We start from the raw sequence: 16,074 nt of genomic DNA, 5'->3' as shown, positions 1-16,074 counted from the left end.
TTTTTTGCTTTTCTTTTTTTTTGGTGTTGCTTTGCACAGTGTTATGGTTTGCTTTGTATTATAGGAGTAGTTTAGTAGTTCGGAGAAAGTGAGGACTGCAAATACTGGTGATCAGAGCTGAAAAATGTGTTGCTGGAAAAGCGCAGCAGGTCAGGCAGCATCAAAGGAGTAGGAGAATCGACGTTTCGGGCATAAGCCCTTCTTCAGGTTAGTAGTTAGTAGATAGTAGTTGTATTGTAATTTGTGGGTTTTTTTCCTTTTTATTATACGGATATTTGTGATTGATTTTTTTTGTATGTTTGTAACGTTAAAAAATATTGCTAATAAATATATTTACAAAAAAGGGGGAGTCAGGACAACCCTGCTAATTATAGGCTAGTGAGCCTTACTTTGGTTGTGGGTAAAGCACTGGAAAAGGAAGAGATAGGATTTATAATCATCTGGAAAGGAATTATTTGATTCGGGATAGTCAACACAGTTTTGTGAAGGGTAGGTCATAACCTTGCTGAGTTATTCGAGAAGGTGACAAAACAGGTGAATGAAAGTAAAGCAGTTGATGTGCTGCATATCGAATTCAGTAAGGCTTTTGATAAGGTTCCACATGGGCGACTATTGCACAAAATACAGTTTCCAGATCGAAGGTGATTTAGCGATTTGGGCCAGACATTGTCTTTTTTCAGCTAGCCAGAGGGTGGTGGTTGATGAGAAATGTTCATCCTGGAGCACATTTACCAGTGGTATGCTACAAGGATCTGTTTTAGGGCCACAGCTGTTTGTCATTTTTATAAATGATCTGGAAGTGGGCAGCGAAGGATGGGTTAGTAAATTTGCGGATGACACTAAAGTTAGCAGAGTTGTGGATACTGCTGAAGGATGTTGTGGGTTACAGACAGACATAGACAAGATGCAGAGATGGGCTGAGAAGTGTCAAATGGAGATTAATGTGGAAAAGTGTGAGGTGGCTCACTTCAGAAGAAGTAACAGGAATGTAGAGTACTGGGCTAATGGTAAAATTCTTGACAGTGTAGATGAATAGAGGGATCTGTGTCCAGATGCATAAATCCCTGAAAGTTGTCATCCAGGTTGATAGGGTTAAGAAGGCATATGATGTTTATTGGTAGGGGGATTGAATTTCGAAGCCACGAGGTCATGCTTCAGCTGTACAAGACATTGGTAATGCCACACCTTGAGTATTGCATACAGTTCTGGTTACCGCACTATAGGAAGAACGTGGAAGCTTTGGAAAGGGTTCAGAGGAGATTTACTAGGATGTTGCCTGGTATGGAGGGAAGGTCTTATGAGGAAAGGCTGAAGGAACTCAGGTTGTTTTCGTTGGAGAGACGAAGGTTGAGAGATGACTTAAATGAGACGTATAAGATAATCAAAGGGTTAGATAGGGAGAACAGTGAGAACTTTTCTCCTTGAATGGTGAAGGCTAACACGAGAGGACATAGCTTTAAATTGAGATGTGATAGATATAGGACAGATATCTGGGTAGTTTCTTCACTCAGAGTAGTAGGGGCATGGAATGGTCTGCCTGCAAACAGTAGTAAACTCACTGACATTAAAGGGTATTTAAACAGGCATTCGACATACATATGGATAAGAATAGAACAGTGCAGGTTAGTGAGGCATCAGATTAATTTCCTAGGTCGGCGCAACATCAAGGAGCAAAGGGCCTGTATTGCGCTGTAATGTTCTAACTTTCAAAAGCTGAATGGGGGCACATGTTCACAGGTAAAGGGATGGCTGGAAAATGGGAAGCCTTCAAAACTGAGATAGCACAAGTCCAGACAGAGTATATCCCTGCTGGGGTGAAAGGAAAGGCTGGTAGATGGAGGGAATGCTGGAGGAGGTCTTAGTTAAGAAGAAAAAATAAAAAAAAAGTTTGAGTGAATCCTTAGAAGAGTATAAAGGCAGTTGAAGTACACTTAAGAGGAAAATCAGAAGACACAAAGGAGACATGAGATAGCTTTGGCAAATAGGGTTAAGGAGAATTCAAAGAGGTTTTATAAATATATTAAGGACAAAGGGTAACTAGGAAGAGAATAGGGCCCCTCAAAAGGTCAGAAAGGCAGCCTTTTTGTGCAGACACAGGAGAAGAGGGAGATACTAAATGAGCATTTTGCATCAGTATTTACTGTGAAGAGATGGAAAATATAGAATGGAGGGAAATAGATGGCGACATCTTGAAAAAAGTTCATATTACAGAGGTGGTGGTGCTGGATGTCTTGAAATGGATAAAAGTAGATCAATCCCCAGAACCTGATCAAGTGTATCAAACTCTGGGGAAGCCAGGGAAGTGGTTACTGGGCCCCTTTCCAAGGAATTTGTATCATCGATAGTCACAGGTGAGGTGCTTGAAGACTTAAGGCTGCTAACATAGTGCCACTATTTAAGAAAGGTGGTCAGGAAAAGCCAGGGAACTATAGACTGGTGAGCCTGACATTGGTGGTGGGCAAGTCGTAAGAGAGAATCCTGAGGGACAGGATGAACGTGTATTTGGAAAGGCAAGGACTGAATAGGGACAGTCAACATGGCTTTGTGCGTGAGAAACCATGTCTCACGAACTTGATTGAATTTTCTGAAGAAGTAACAAACAGGATTAATGAGGGAACAGTGGTGAATGTATTCAATGGATTTCAGTAAGGCATTCGACATGGTTCCTCATGGAAGACTGGTTAGCAAGGTTAGATCTTATGGGTTGAGTAAAACAAGCCATCTGGATACAAAACTGGCTCAAAGCTAGAAGACAAAGGGTAGTAGTGGAGGCCTGCTTTTCAGACAAAGCCTGTGACCAGTGGTGTGCCACATGGATCAGTGCTGAGTCCCTCATTTTTCCATCATTTACATAAATGATTTGGATGTGAACATAGGATGTATAGTTAGTAAGCTTGCAGATGACACCAAAATTGGAAGTGTCGTGGACAGCAAAGAAGGTTACCTCAGAGTACAACGGGATCTTGATCAGATGGGCCAATGGGCTGAGGAGTGGCAGATGGGAGTTTAATTTAGATAAATGCAAGATGCTGCATTTTGGAAAAGCAAATCAAAGCAGGACTTATACACTTAATGGTAAGGCCCTAAGGAGTGTTGCTGAACAAAGAGACCTTAGGGTGCAGGCTCATAGCTCCTTGAAAGTAGTCGCAGGTAGATAGGATAGTGAAGAAGGCATTTGGTATGCTTTCCTTTATTGGTCAGAGTATTGACTAAGTAGAGTATAGGAGTTGGGAGGTCTTTACAGTGTGGAAACAAGACTCTTTGGCCCAACGAGTCCACATCGACCCTCTGAAGAGTAACCCACCCAGACCCATTTTCCTCTGACTAATGCACCTAACACTATGGGCAATTTAGCATGGCCAATTCACCTGATCTGCACATCTGCAGACTTCATGCATAAGTTGGGAGCAGATATTTGCAGGGTAATGAGTGACAGAAATGTGGAGGCTATTTAGTGAGCACTTGCTGCGGGTGCTGGATAGGTTTGTCCTCTTGAGATAAGGAAGGGATGATAGGGTGATGAAACCCTGGATAAAAAAAGATGTGGAACATCTAGTGAAGAGAAAGAAGGAAGCTTACTTAAGGTTGAGGAAACAAGTATCACACAGGGCTGTCAATGGTTACAAGGTAGTCGGAAAGGAATTAAAGAATGGACTTAGGAGAACTAGAAGGGAGCATGAAAAGGCCTTGGCACATAGGATTAAAGAAAGCCCATTTATGTGAGCAACAAGAGGATGGCCAGAGTGAGGGTCGGGCCGATCACGGATGGTGGAGGGATCTTGTGCCTGAAGTCAGAGGAGATAGGGGAGGTCTTTAATGAATACTTTGCTTCAATTTTCATTAGTGAGAGGGACCTTGTCATTTGGGAGGTCAGCGTGAAACAGGTTGATGCTCAGGAGGAGGATGTGTTGGAAATTGAAAAACATGAGGATAGCTAAGTCCCCAGGGCAGGTGAGATATATCCATGGTTGCTACAGGAAGCAAGGGAAGTAACTTTGACAATGATCTTTGATGACGATCTTTATGTACTCACTGTCCACTGGAGTAGTACCAGATGATTGGAGGGTGGCAAGTGTTATTCCTTTGTTCAAGAAAGAGAATAGGAATAACCCTTGGAATTACAGGCCGATCAGTCTTATGATGGTGGTGAGCAAATTATTGGAGAGGATTCTGAGAGACAGGATTTATGATTATTTGGAAAAGCATACTTTGATTACAGATAGTCAGCATGACTTTGAGAGGGGCAGGTCATGCCTCACAAACCTTACTGAATTCTTTGAGGACATGACAAAGTACATTGATGAAGATGTACCCACGGAGGATATATTCCAGGACCAACCGCGGAAGCCCAAAACAGTGGATAGGTGTGAACCCACTCATTTAAATGGGAAACATACCTTCCTAGCAGCCTCCTAGTCCTGGAATGTTCCATATAATTCATCTGGGCCACTGTAAAGCATGGGTAACTGAAACCACCAAAAATTACTGTGGATACAGTGGGTCGCCCTGTATATGGATTTTAGCAAGGTTCCCCATGGAAGGCTCATTCAGAAAGTAAGGATGCATGGGTACAAGGACATTTGACCTTTTGGATACAGAATTGGCTGGCCCACAGAACACCCGGGGGGGGGGGGGGGGGGGGGGGGATGGTGGTAGTAGTAGATGGGAAGTATTCAGCCTGGAGCTTGGTGACCAGTGGTGGACCAAGGGATTGGTTCTGGGGCCTCTGCTGTCTATGATTTTTATAAATGACTTCGATGAGGAAGTGGAAGGGTGGCTTATTATATTTGCCAATGACATGAAGGTTGGAGGAGTTGTGGATAGTATGGAGGACTATTGTAGGTTGCAACAGGATATTGACAGGATGCAGAGGCTGAGAAATGGCAGATGGGGTTCAACCTAGAAAAGTGTGAAGTGATTTATTTTGGAAGGTCAAATTTGAATGCCGATTACAGGGTTAAAGGCAGGATTCTTGGCAGTGTGGAGAAACACAGGGATCTTTGGGTCCATGTCCATAGATCCCTCGTAGTTGCCACCCAAGTTGATTATGGTTGTTAAGACAGCAAGTGGTGTGTTGGCTTTCATTAGCAGAGGGACTAAATTTAAGAGCTGTGAGGTTATGCTGTAGTTCTATAAAGCCCTGGTTAGACCACACTTGGAATATTGTGTTCGGTTCTGGTCACCTTATTATAAGAAGGAAGCTTTAGAGAGGGTACAGACGAGATTTACTAGTATACTGCCTGGACTGGAGGACAGGTCTTATGATGAATGGTCGCAGGAGCTAGGGTATTTCTCATTGGAGTGAATAAAGATGAGTGGTGACTTGATAGAGGTGTACAAGATGCTAAGAGGCATATGTAGAGTGGCTATCATGAGGGGGCATAATTTTAAGATAACTGGAGGAAGGTTTGGGGAGATGTCAGGGGTAGATACTTCACACGAGAGTGGTGGGTGCGTGGATCCCACTACCAGCGGTGATAGTAGAGTTAAATACATTAGGATGTTTAAGCGATTCTTGGGTAGGCACATGAATGCTAGTAAAATATAGGGGATGTAGGTTAAGTTTGATCTTAGAGTAGGATAAAAGTTTGGCACAACATCGAGGGCAGAAAGGCCTGTGCTGTGTTGTACTGTTCTACGTTCTATCACAGATACCACCCTTCAGCCAATTCGGTTCACTTCAAATAATATCAAAAAATGGACAAGTAGTGCAAAGGCTATGGACCCTGCCAATATTCCGGCAAGAATATTGCTGGAATATTGGCACGGTGGCACAGTGGTTAGCACTGTTGCCTCACAGCGCCAGAGATCTGGGTTCAATTCCCGCCTCAGGCGACTCTGTGTGGAGTTTGCACGTTCTCCCCGTGTCTGCGTGGGTTTCCTCCGGGTGCTCCGGTTTCCTCCCACAGTCCAAAGATGTGCAGGTCAGGTGAATTGGCCATGCTAAATTGCCCGTAGTGTTAGGTAAGGGGTAGATGTAGGGGTATGGGTGGGTTGCGCTTCGGCGGGTGCGGTGTGGACTTGTTGGGCCGAAGGGCCTGTTTCCACACTGTAAGTAATCTAATCTAATCTAATAATACTGATGGCTTGTGCCCTCGAACTTGCATCTTGGCAAGCCAAGCTGTACTGCTACAGCACTGGCATCTACCAACGACGTGCAATATCGTTCAGGTATGTTCAGCACAAAAACAGAGGCAAATACAACTTGGCCAATTTCCCCTCCATCAGGCCACAGTTTATCATCAGTAAAGTGATGGAAAGTGTTATCAACATTGCTATCCAGCAGCACCCGCTCAGTGACGCCGAGTTTGGGTGCTGCCAGGACCACTTAGTTCCTGAACTTGTTCCAGACTTGACTCACAGCTTAACAAACAGCTCAATTTGAGACATGATTTTGAGGGACCTGGTATTGTGTGATTTTTAACTGAATTTGAGAGATTAGGTGAGGGTGACAGCCCAATCCCGCACTCATTCAAAGACATTACCTGACCCAACTGAGTCTCAGCTCATTATCTCTGGACCTAATTTTCCAAACACACTCCTGGCCAGCCAAATACGTTCAGCCTTCCTGTAATCACAGGAATATCTAAAAATGCTGCATATGTGCTCACTTGTACAAAAACATGTTCACCCATCACCCCTGTGAGAAAGTCTATAGCCTTAAAACTTTGTCCTTAAACATTTAGACTAAAACATAATGTTGAATTATAGAATACATTTGCTGCACACTAGAAAATAGACAGTCAGGGAGGCTCAGAAAAAAAAAAACAGGTAACTCAAGGCATGCAGAAGATAAAAACATCTGTTCTCACTAACTGATAACAGGATGCTCTAAGACAATGAAAAAAATTTGCCTTAACATCAGTAAATATGTGTAAACAGGACACCGAGTGATGACACTCACGACTGTTTCCTTGTGAAATTAATAACAGCGTTTGATTCTGACTTTGGAACCAAAGTCGGTATCATCAAAAGCCTTGTAATTGATGGTCAGGTCCTATCATTTATAATGGATTCTTATTACCCCTTGCAAGCTAGGCAGACACAGAAGGAAAAATACCTTTTCTGTTACAAGTCCCTGACCTGAGAGTTGAAGAGGACACGAGAGAGACAGTGCTTTAACTTGCTGTTTTTACAAACTATAACTGCCCCACTGTCAATTCTAACTAGTCAGATCTTACGTCTTATTTGAATTTGAATCACAACCTTGAAAAGAAGGCATGCTTAATTCAAGACTAATTAATCATTTTAAATACAACATTGCAGTAATATTTCAGTCTCAAGTACAGAATGATTCTGTGCTTAAGATAAAAAGCAGAAGAAGTCTTCTCCCAGCTCAAAATTATTCTAAACTAACATTGAAGAGATTCTGACACAACCTGTCAGGAAGCCATTTTATGCTCAGAAATTTGTCCTCCTTGCTAAGGAGCCATTTTGTAAAACAATGGTATCAGACATGTGAGCTGTGCAAGGTTACCTTATGACATCTCCCACTTAATTTAGACTGGTACTTCTTTACTTCTCACCAGCAGATACCTAACTTGGCAGGATTTGTTTTTCTCACCTGATGGGTAGCTCAAGGCCTGGAGTGATCAGTCAAGCACACACAGATCTGTCAATTAACTTCTCTTCCTTACGAATTATTGTCTTTCACGGTTATCTGTTTAATTAAGAACATGTAGTACTTTTTGTATAAAGGAAGCCTGGTTGTAACAGTAAGACAGAGTAGCCTGCGAGGGCTCTTAAACTAAGAGCAATATCCTACTCTCCTGGGTTATTAGAACTGAGTTAGTTAAGCTTATGGTATCACTGTTATGTTGTAACAGTGATGCTATTGGTAAATAAAGGGGATGACTAAAATTAAACTGTCTGGAAGAGGTTTTGTATTCCAGACTATCAAAGAGTACGATGATTAGATTACTTACAATGTAGAAACAGGCCCTCTGGCCCAACAAGTCCACACCGACCCGCCGAAGCGCACCCACCCACCCATACCCATTCCCCTACATTTACCCCTGCATCTAACACTACGGGCAATTTAGCGTGGCCAATTCACCTAAGCTGCACAATTTTGGACTGTGGGAGGAAACCGGAGCACCCGGAGGAAACCCACGCAGACACCGGGAGAATGTGCAAACTCCACAAAGTCAGTCGCCTGAGGCGGGAACTTCGGGATGAACCAAGAGAGGCTTACAGGCAGAGTCCACAAGTGGGTTCCTTGGGCCGTCTAAAATCTGTACTTTAACACCTGTAACAACGGCACCTATTTGTAAGCAACATGTTTAAATTCTCACCCATTATTAAATTCCTGGCTGTGGTTAACCTTATCTACCCGCACCACACAAAATTCAAGAATTCAACTTAGCTTCAGATTCCAACAATTTGTTTACTTTTTGCTTCACGTATTGTGGCTGTTTATACAGTTGCCAGGAAAACAACAGCCTGAAATTCCCATCCTAAACCCCTCAAACCCACTTTCCTTCTTTACGATGTTCTTGAAAACACACATATTTGGCAATATTTTGGGCACCTTAGTTAATATCTCTATCTGTAGACTCATGTCAAAAGTTCCTTCATGTTTTAGTGAAATTCTAAACATAATAAAAATACAAATGGTTGTTGATTTGAACATATATTATCAACTCTTCACTTTTGCTGAAGAATGATTAGTAACTTCTTACCTAACCACGCTTTGGGAACACCATCACCACACGAACCACTGCAGTACAACAATCACCTTCTCCACAGGCCCAGGTCTTTTGCAATGATCACTGGAGCTGTGAAGAGAGAAACACAGTTGATGTTTCAGAGAGCACAAAATGAATTAAAGGGAAAGAAAATGGTGCAGAATTTAATGGTCAGAAATAGAAGAGAAATGGACTCTCGCTAAAAAAAATTCTTGACTGTGAAAGGTATTGTGGAGGAATGAAGCTAGTAAAAGTAACATTAAAATACTAAACAGATCTAAAAAGTGATCAAGGAGCACAGAAGTGAATCAGAGCAGCGTTAGCTGTTACGATCTTACAGTCAGATAAAAAAAAACATTTTTCTTGGTTGAATTTAATCTATCCAAATCCTCTCTTATCACTCTTTACCAGAGGTGACGCATGCGTGTCGCTGCAGTTTTCACTCCGTCAAAGTTGGCAGCTGCGCATGCGTCCCATGAATCATTGCCCTCAATAAAGATGGTGGCAGCTGTTCGGGTGTATCGCCATCTGAGGCCGTTTCTCGTTGCTGAAAAAACGGGATTGGTCGTTTCAAATTTATGTTTTCCGATGTGCGCCAAGTGTTTGTAAAAACTCTCGGCCCTAATTAAGATCACTTCCCTCGAGTTTTCTACCTTTTTTTAACCGTACCTTTGCCCTAACCTTGGTCAGAACGATACTGCGTAGCGCGTGGGTCGATCACATGGTTTGCACTGGTCCCGCCCCCCCGTTCACTCTGATTGGTTGGAGGACCAGCCGCCTCCGCCTGGTCTACTCTGTCAGCGAATAGAGAAACGTTGATGATATAAATGTCATAGCAGTCATGAGGTCATAGGAAAACAGAATAATAAGGAATATAGTTAAGTGAGTTGAGCGTTCATGTGAATTATGATTGGGAATAGAGGGAGGTTAATCAGAGGAAAAACATGGACAAGAGATTCTTAGAATTAGGAAGGGTTTGTGCCCTGGAAAGCAACTAGAATCAGAAGGTAAAAGCGCAAGAACGAGAAAAAGTTTGAATACTGAGGCTACAAAAGCTACAAGAAGTTCTCTCACTGCTCTTCTGTCTAGTTATTGACATGAGCAATATAACCCACGTTGAATTGGAAATAGCTGTCTGAGTTTATCGCCATCATTTGCTTGACAACAGATAGAATTTTCCACGTTGTCTCAATAAAGCTGATAGCTGGTTCACAATTCAGTTCTAATGCCAAGTCTGCAGAGGGGTGTAGATATTTAATCAGATAATGCTAAATATCAATCCACCACTGATTCCATCCCACTCCCTGGTGGGCTGAGTCTGAACCAGACTGTTCAAAACACAATTGAAATATTTCACCCCAAAATGAGCTTCCAACCACATATTCCCCTATCATCATATCATATCCCCTATCCCCTAAACCAATGTATATTTCAACCTTAGTAACATCTCATTCTCTGATCCAGTTCTTTTGTTACCTCTAGACTGATCTCCCTAAACACAGTCCTGGTTGGACTTCCACATTCCACCTGCCTGTAATTTTCAGGTCATCTAAAAATTTGCTGCCTGTGTTTACATGCACCCACTGCTATTCACCCTGTGCTAATTAGTATATACATTTTTTTGGGTGACAAAGCACCAAGATATTGAAATTTTTATTTTTTTGTTGGAATTTTGCGATCATGCCTCCCTCTCTTGTTAATCCCTTCCAGCCTCTCAGTCCTCTAACATATATCTGATGAAGGGTTACTAGACCTGAAATGGTACTTCTGTTTTCCTTGCATCAGTGCTGCCAGAACTGCTGAGTCTCTCCAGCAATTCTTGTTTGTGTTCCTGATTTCCAACATTTGCAGTTCTTTCGGTTTTTATTACAAGATATTTGCTCTCCCTGAATTCCAACCTCCAGTAGATTTCCAATTTTCAATTCTCCCAACCTTTTTCACCTTTTACATGTGTTATGAAGTTGAAGGTGTGTACTGCTGTTCTGAACTGAGAGCTCACAAGCATCTGTCATATGAACAGTAGTCTCAGAGTGTACTGGACAATTGAAAGTATGTAACATTTGACTGTGAAATGGATACCTGAGTTGGTTGCTGTTTAGACAACAATTTGAATTTAACCAATCACTTTAAATTATGCCTCAGGATACTAAAACCCAATCAAATTTGAATTTATTGTTTTGCTCACATCAAACCATTAAGATGATTTGATTTTGGGGGTATACAAAAGGCAAACAGTTTGAAAGTCAGACAGAGAAACTGCCATTTGGAACACACTCTATCAAAAGTACCTTTTCATATAAAACATCTTCACAGTAAAAAGAAAGAAGATGACCCAAGGAGATCTTCAGCTGGAAGAAGGAAGACACCAAAGACGTTAGCCACTCTGTGATTTTGAAATTAAGTTGATGTCATTTTAATAAGTTTTATTGAAACAGTATATTGTTATAGAGTTGGAGGCAGGTAATAAGCAGTTAAGAGAAAGGAGTGCAAAGAGTTGTAATTAGTTGTTGTTTATTGTTCACTTTTAGAGTTAAAGAATAAATTGATATTATTTTCTTCAAATAATAGGATTTTGGAGTTCTCCGTCACTGATATTTTAACAGATTACAAGGTGAGCTTCTCTGGGTGTTTGGTTTAATTAACGGGAAGGTTAATTGCCATGTCATAATACATGCTTTTACTTTCCAAGGCCATAAGCTCATGAATTTACTCCCTAACGTCCCTGATTTTCAACGTCCCTTTGTTCAGGATAGTCCTTAAAACCTACCTCTTTGGCACAGTTTTTGGTCACTTGTCTTAATATGTCCATATATGCCTGGTGTCAAATGTTGTTTTATGACAACCTTGTGTAACGTATCAGAATGTTGCGTCAAAAATGTGAAAATATACTAATTGTTGCTCATTTGGACAAATATCACTGGGCCTTCATGATAATTTGATCACTCTATACCTAACAACATTGTAGGCACACCTTCATCACACAGACTGCAGCAGTTCTGGAAGGTCAACTGTAATCTTCTCCAGAGGTAAGTGAGGATTGGCAATATTTACTCATATCTGTAAGTGTGATCTAAAGAGAGGACTTAATAATATTTACTGGGAAGGTGCATCATTTTGTTGGGGAGACTGGAACACAGGACAGAGTATAATGATGAGGTCTGAGATAACCAGATTTTCTTTTTCCCAGGGCTTGTTACCTTGTGGAATTTGTTTCCCTGGATAATAGTGAAGACTTGATCATTGAATGTATTCAAGGCCAAGTTGGATATTTGTTACACTGTGAATCTAGGGTTATTTTTGAAGCTGGAGGCGAGGGGAGGTGGGGTGGTGCAGTGTGCAGAGCAGGAAATCGGAGTTGATCCCACAACCACATCAGTCATGGTTTTATTCAATGGCAGAACAGGCTTGAAAGGCTGGCTGATTCCTGATGAAGGGCTCCAGCTTGGAAGTCGATTTTCCTGCTCCTCAGATGCTGCCTGACCAGTGCTTTTCCGGACCAGTTGGCTGGACATTTGGGCTATAAAGTGGATTAAGGTGATCAACATGGGTTCAGTTCTTGTGCCTACTGGGATCACCATGAGGGTCCTACTTTCTTGATCTCGCCCTTTGCCTGGGGTGTACTGTAGTCACCATCACCAGATGTCTCTCTCAAATGAGAGAACAGTCCTCTGGGACAATGGCAGCTTTGCCTTATTCCTGTGTTCACTCTCCCTCTTGAATACTTCTACTTACAAACTTATTTCCACTTTGTGTTAAATGGATAGCCGTAATATATTTTGCTGTGATTGTACTGAGTTTATGCAGCATTTTATTTGCAGTATTTCTAACCAGTTTCCTCAATTTTTCCTCTATGCATCCAGAGTTCTCTTTTACAATTAGACATCCTTGGGTTACTGTCATTTAATGTAGAAGTAGTCTTTCACTACAAGTATTTTTTCTCTTTCATATATCTGGCTTGCCTATCCAGAGAAATGGTGAAATAAAATACAAATGCTCAGTGAGTTTGTCACCATCTGCTGAGACGGCTACTATGATATAAACATCATTTTTGCAACCTTTCATCAGAACTGAGTAATGTTAGTTATGTAGCACAGTGTGAGCGTATAAAAGAGGGAAAGGTGAAAAGAACGGAAAAAGGTAAACTGGATGTCTTTGATAAACTGCAGTTTAGAAGAGATTAGATAACAGAAGGTTTCATGGTGCAGTTCCAAAGGAGGTAATAATGGGGCAAGTAAAGATTAAAAGCAAAAGGATAAAGTCACCACTGCTGTCTATTTGGAGAGAGACGCAACTGGTGTTGATTTGGACTGGGAGTTACTGCACCTCAGGCAGGGGGAGAGATTGAGAGGGGTGACCATGGCTGGTGCTGGAATTGAGCTCATGGTATTGGCATTACACTGTATAACAAACAAACCAATTAGCCAACTAGCTAACTCATGACAGGCATAGTTAAGGTGAATGGCCCAGGTCTTTCTCCAAAATTGGGGAGTAAAAACTAGAGGGAGTAGGTTTAAGGTGAGAGGGGAAAGATTTAAAAGGGACCCAAATGGCAACCTTTTCACACAGAGGGTGCTGCATGTATGGAATCAGCTGTCAGAGGAATTGGTGGAGGCTGGTACAATGGCAAAGGATTCTATACCTGTTATATAATAATTATAGATAGTTTGACTGAGCAGTCGAAAGTGTTACATTTAAACTCCAGTCTCTATCAAGTTGTGGAATAAATACCAGAATCATAAGTGATGTACCTTAGGAAGTCACATTGAAGGAACTGGGCAACTTCAAGTTTGTGATGTTTACTTTTCTTCTGGTTGTTTGCAGCTCCTCAGGTCCCAGATATGCTTGGTGATGAAAGAGGTAAAATTGGTGACAGACTCTAAAATAGTGAGACCTTCAGCTATACAACAGCCCTTCAGAACTCTGCTAACGCCCTGCTTTGGGGGATTTTTGCATTGCTGATTGGCACCAGTTTCTGTAGCATAACTAAAAGGTTAGTGGTTCCAGACCATCCAAGCACAAGACTTCATTACTTCAGATCAAACAATTAGAGTGACCACATACCTACATTTAATGGGATTCAAAACATACCCATTAATGATTGTCTGTTCCTTGGCTCCGCACGGAGTGAAACAAGGACATGCAGCAGAATTTAAGCCCACTCTCTCCAATCTCCCACTGCCAGCAGAAACTGGCTTCCTGCCCAGCCTTGGAACACAGTTGAAAGAAACTCCTTCCTTATGAATGGCCCCATGTGAAGGGAGCAAAAATCCTTGTTCTTTGATTTGGCAACAGCTGCTGTGGATTCTCACTGTCTTTCGAACCTCTCTAACCAAACCCCTATGCCCAACATTAGAAGCAGCACAACTTTGTGATGAGAACAGCAATATAAAAATGAATTGTGTTCACATTTATCAAAAAGTGGAACAACACATCTTGTTCAGATAATGAAGGAGTAGTGCTGTTTCTGCCCGGTATCACAGCGGGGACTTGTTGCGTGTGACTTAAACATGATAACCACTACCCCACAGAAAAACAGCGGGGCTACTGACCCAATCGAGCTGTCACCCAGCGGGGATTGCTCTGCTCAGGACAGATCAAGTTTGTTGTGCATGACTGAAACCAACCTCAGTCACACACAGAGACGGTGTCACAAGTTGCCAGCGCATGTGGAGGGGGCCAGATTTGGACCCACACTGTGAAAGAGACTGGATCCTAAATCCAGGAGGATCAAGTATTGCGGGGAGAAGGCTGGAGAATAGGGTCACTAACCACATCATAGAATGGCGGAGCAGACTAGATGGGCTGAAAAGCCTAATCGTACTCCCAGGTCTTCTGGTTTTTATATTGCTGTTCTTGTCACAAAATCTTGCTGCTTCTAATGTTGGGCACAGGGGTTTGATCATCTGGTATCCAAGGAGATAGAAACAGAGTTAATTGTTCAGTTCAATAACCGTCTGCCAGAACTGGGCAAAGTGAGAGGTGGGACAGGTTTGAAACAAATCTTGAGACTGGAAAAGGGCAGCAGAGGAAATAATAAAAGAGGAGTTCAGTATGAAGGAGGAGTACAGGAGAGATTCAGTAAAAAATAGAGGTGCTGAAAGATAGAGGGAGATGGAAATGGAAAAAGAAGCAGATGTTCAATAAAGCATCATTGTTCAGCCAGATCACCTCTGTCCCACACTGTAACTTCTCAATCCTGCCCCTCCATTACTGAGAATGAACCCACACATTCACACAAGAAGATCATTTTCCTTGTGAACTGGATAACATTCAGGGAGAGTTCCCTGAAGTTTCCGCCGAAAACTTTTGAATCAGTTAATTCTGGTTCAACTCCATGTGACGTGGAGCCACCACTGTCAGTCCCCCTAGGAAGTGGCCATTATCATTCTGTGACTCTGAACAGTTTGGTTGCTGCAGGGTTTGAGTGGAACCTGCCCCTTTGAATGTGACATAATTCATTGTACTTTCGGCTGCACCCACAGACTTGTCTCTCGCACTTCCAATGAAGCAGAGACAATTTTCACTCAGAAACTGGAAACTGGTATCTGAATAAAAGAAGCTAGAGAAGGACCCTGTTTTAAGCAGTGACACTGCTGGAGGAATAAAAAGCTAGGTTTTACCTCAAAATGTGAAATTCTAAAATAGTGGTACTCTTGACACGAGTCTTATGCGCTGTTACCCGAGCTGACCAGCCATCATTTAGCTTCTGGTTTCACACTGACAAAATCCACCTGGAACCTCAATTTTAAGGTGACCTAGAAAATCCCAAGGTTCCAGTTCATTGCTCCCAATTACAAATAATATCATTTACACCTTCCACTTCTCAGCTGTTAATCCTTCAGAACATTAATTTCCATTTTCGGCACTTGTTTTGAAACTCAAGCTTCAATTAGAATTTTTAGGTTTTTGCTCACATTTTAAGCAGCCGAGTCAGTCCCAGTCACTGTGAGACAGGGAATAAATCTGGGAATTTGCTTCAATAAAGCCATTCATTTCTGTTGCTGACTGTAATAAATATTGTTCATCTGTCTGCCAAATCACAGTCAACACTAACCCTGTACACATCTATCCGCCATGATGCCTTGTACATGCTCATCTGCCATGACGAAGGCCTCCAAGCCCTCCATTTCTTCCTCTCACGCTGACCCACTGAGTATCCTTCCACCGACACATTCATTCGACCGGCTGAACTGGTCCTCACTCCCAACAATTCTCCTTTGAATCCTCCCACTTCCTTCAGACCAAAGGGGTAGCCATGGGCACCCACATGGATCCCAGCTATGTCTGTCTCTTCATCGGGTATGTGGAACAGTCCATCTTCTACAGTTACACCGACACCATTCCCCACCTTTTCTTGCACTACATTGTTGACTGTGTCAGCACCACC

At 42.2% G+C, this 16,074-nt stretch overlaps 2 protein-coding genes across 11 annotated transcripts in view; one reads left to right on the top strand and one right to left on the bottom strand.

Annotated features, from left to right (window-relative positions):
- LOC140469552 (uncharacterized) overlaps positions 1-9,414 on the bottom strand; it is a 42,778-nt gene extending 33,364 nt beyond the window's left edge. For 5 of the 10 annotated variants that reach the window (XR_011956154.1, XM_072566171.1, XM_072566170.1 and 2 more), the window contains exons 1-3: positions 9,357-9,414; positions 8,682-8,777; positions 7,565-7,660 (exon numbers count right to left, since the gene is read on the bottom strand). The gene's annotated coding sequence lies outside the window, so the exon portion shown is untranslated. The other 5 variants (XM_072566169.1, XM_072566167.1, XM_072566168.1 and 2 more) reach the window with 5 other exon arrangements.
- LOC140469556 (uncharacterized) overlaps positions 1-16,074 on the top strand; it is a 95,327-nt gene that overhangs the window by 60,146 nt on the left and 19,107 nt on the right. The window lies entirely within an intron of this gene.

Source organism: Chiloscyllium punctatum, chromosome 49 (genome assembly GCF_047496795.1).
Source record: "Chiloscyllium punctatum isolate Juve2018m chromosome 49, sChiPun1.3, whole genome shotgun sequence".
Lineage (NCBI taxonomy): Eukaryota > Metazoa > Chordata > Chondrichthyes > Orectolobiformes > Hemiscylliidae > Chiloscyllium > Chiloscyllium punctatum.
Note: the sequence above shows the minus strand (reverse complement) of the source record. Positions and strands in the feature narration are given on the sequence as shown.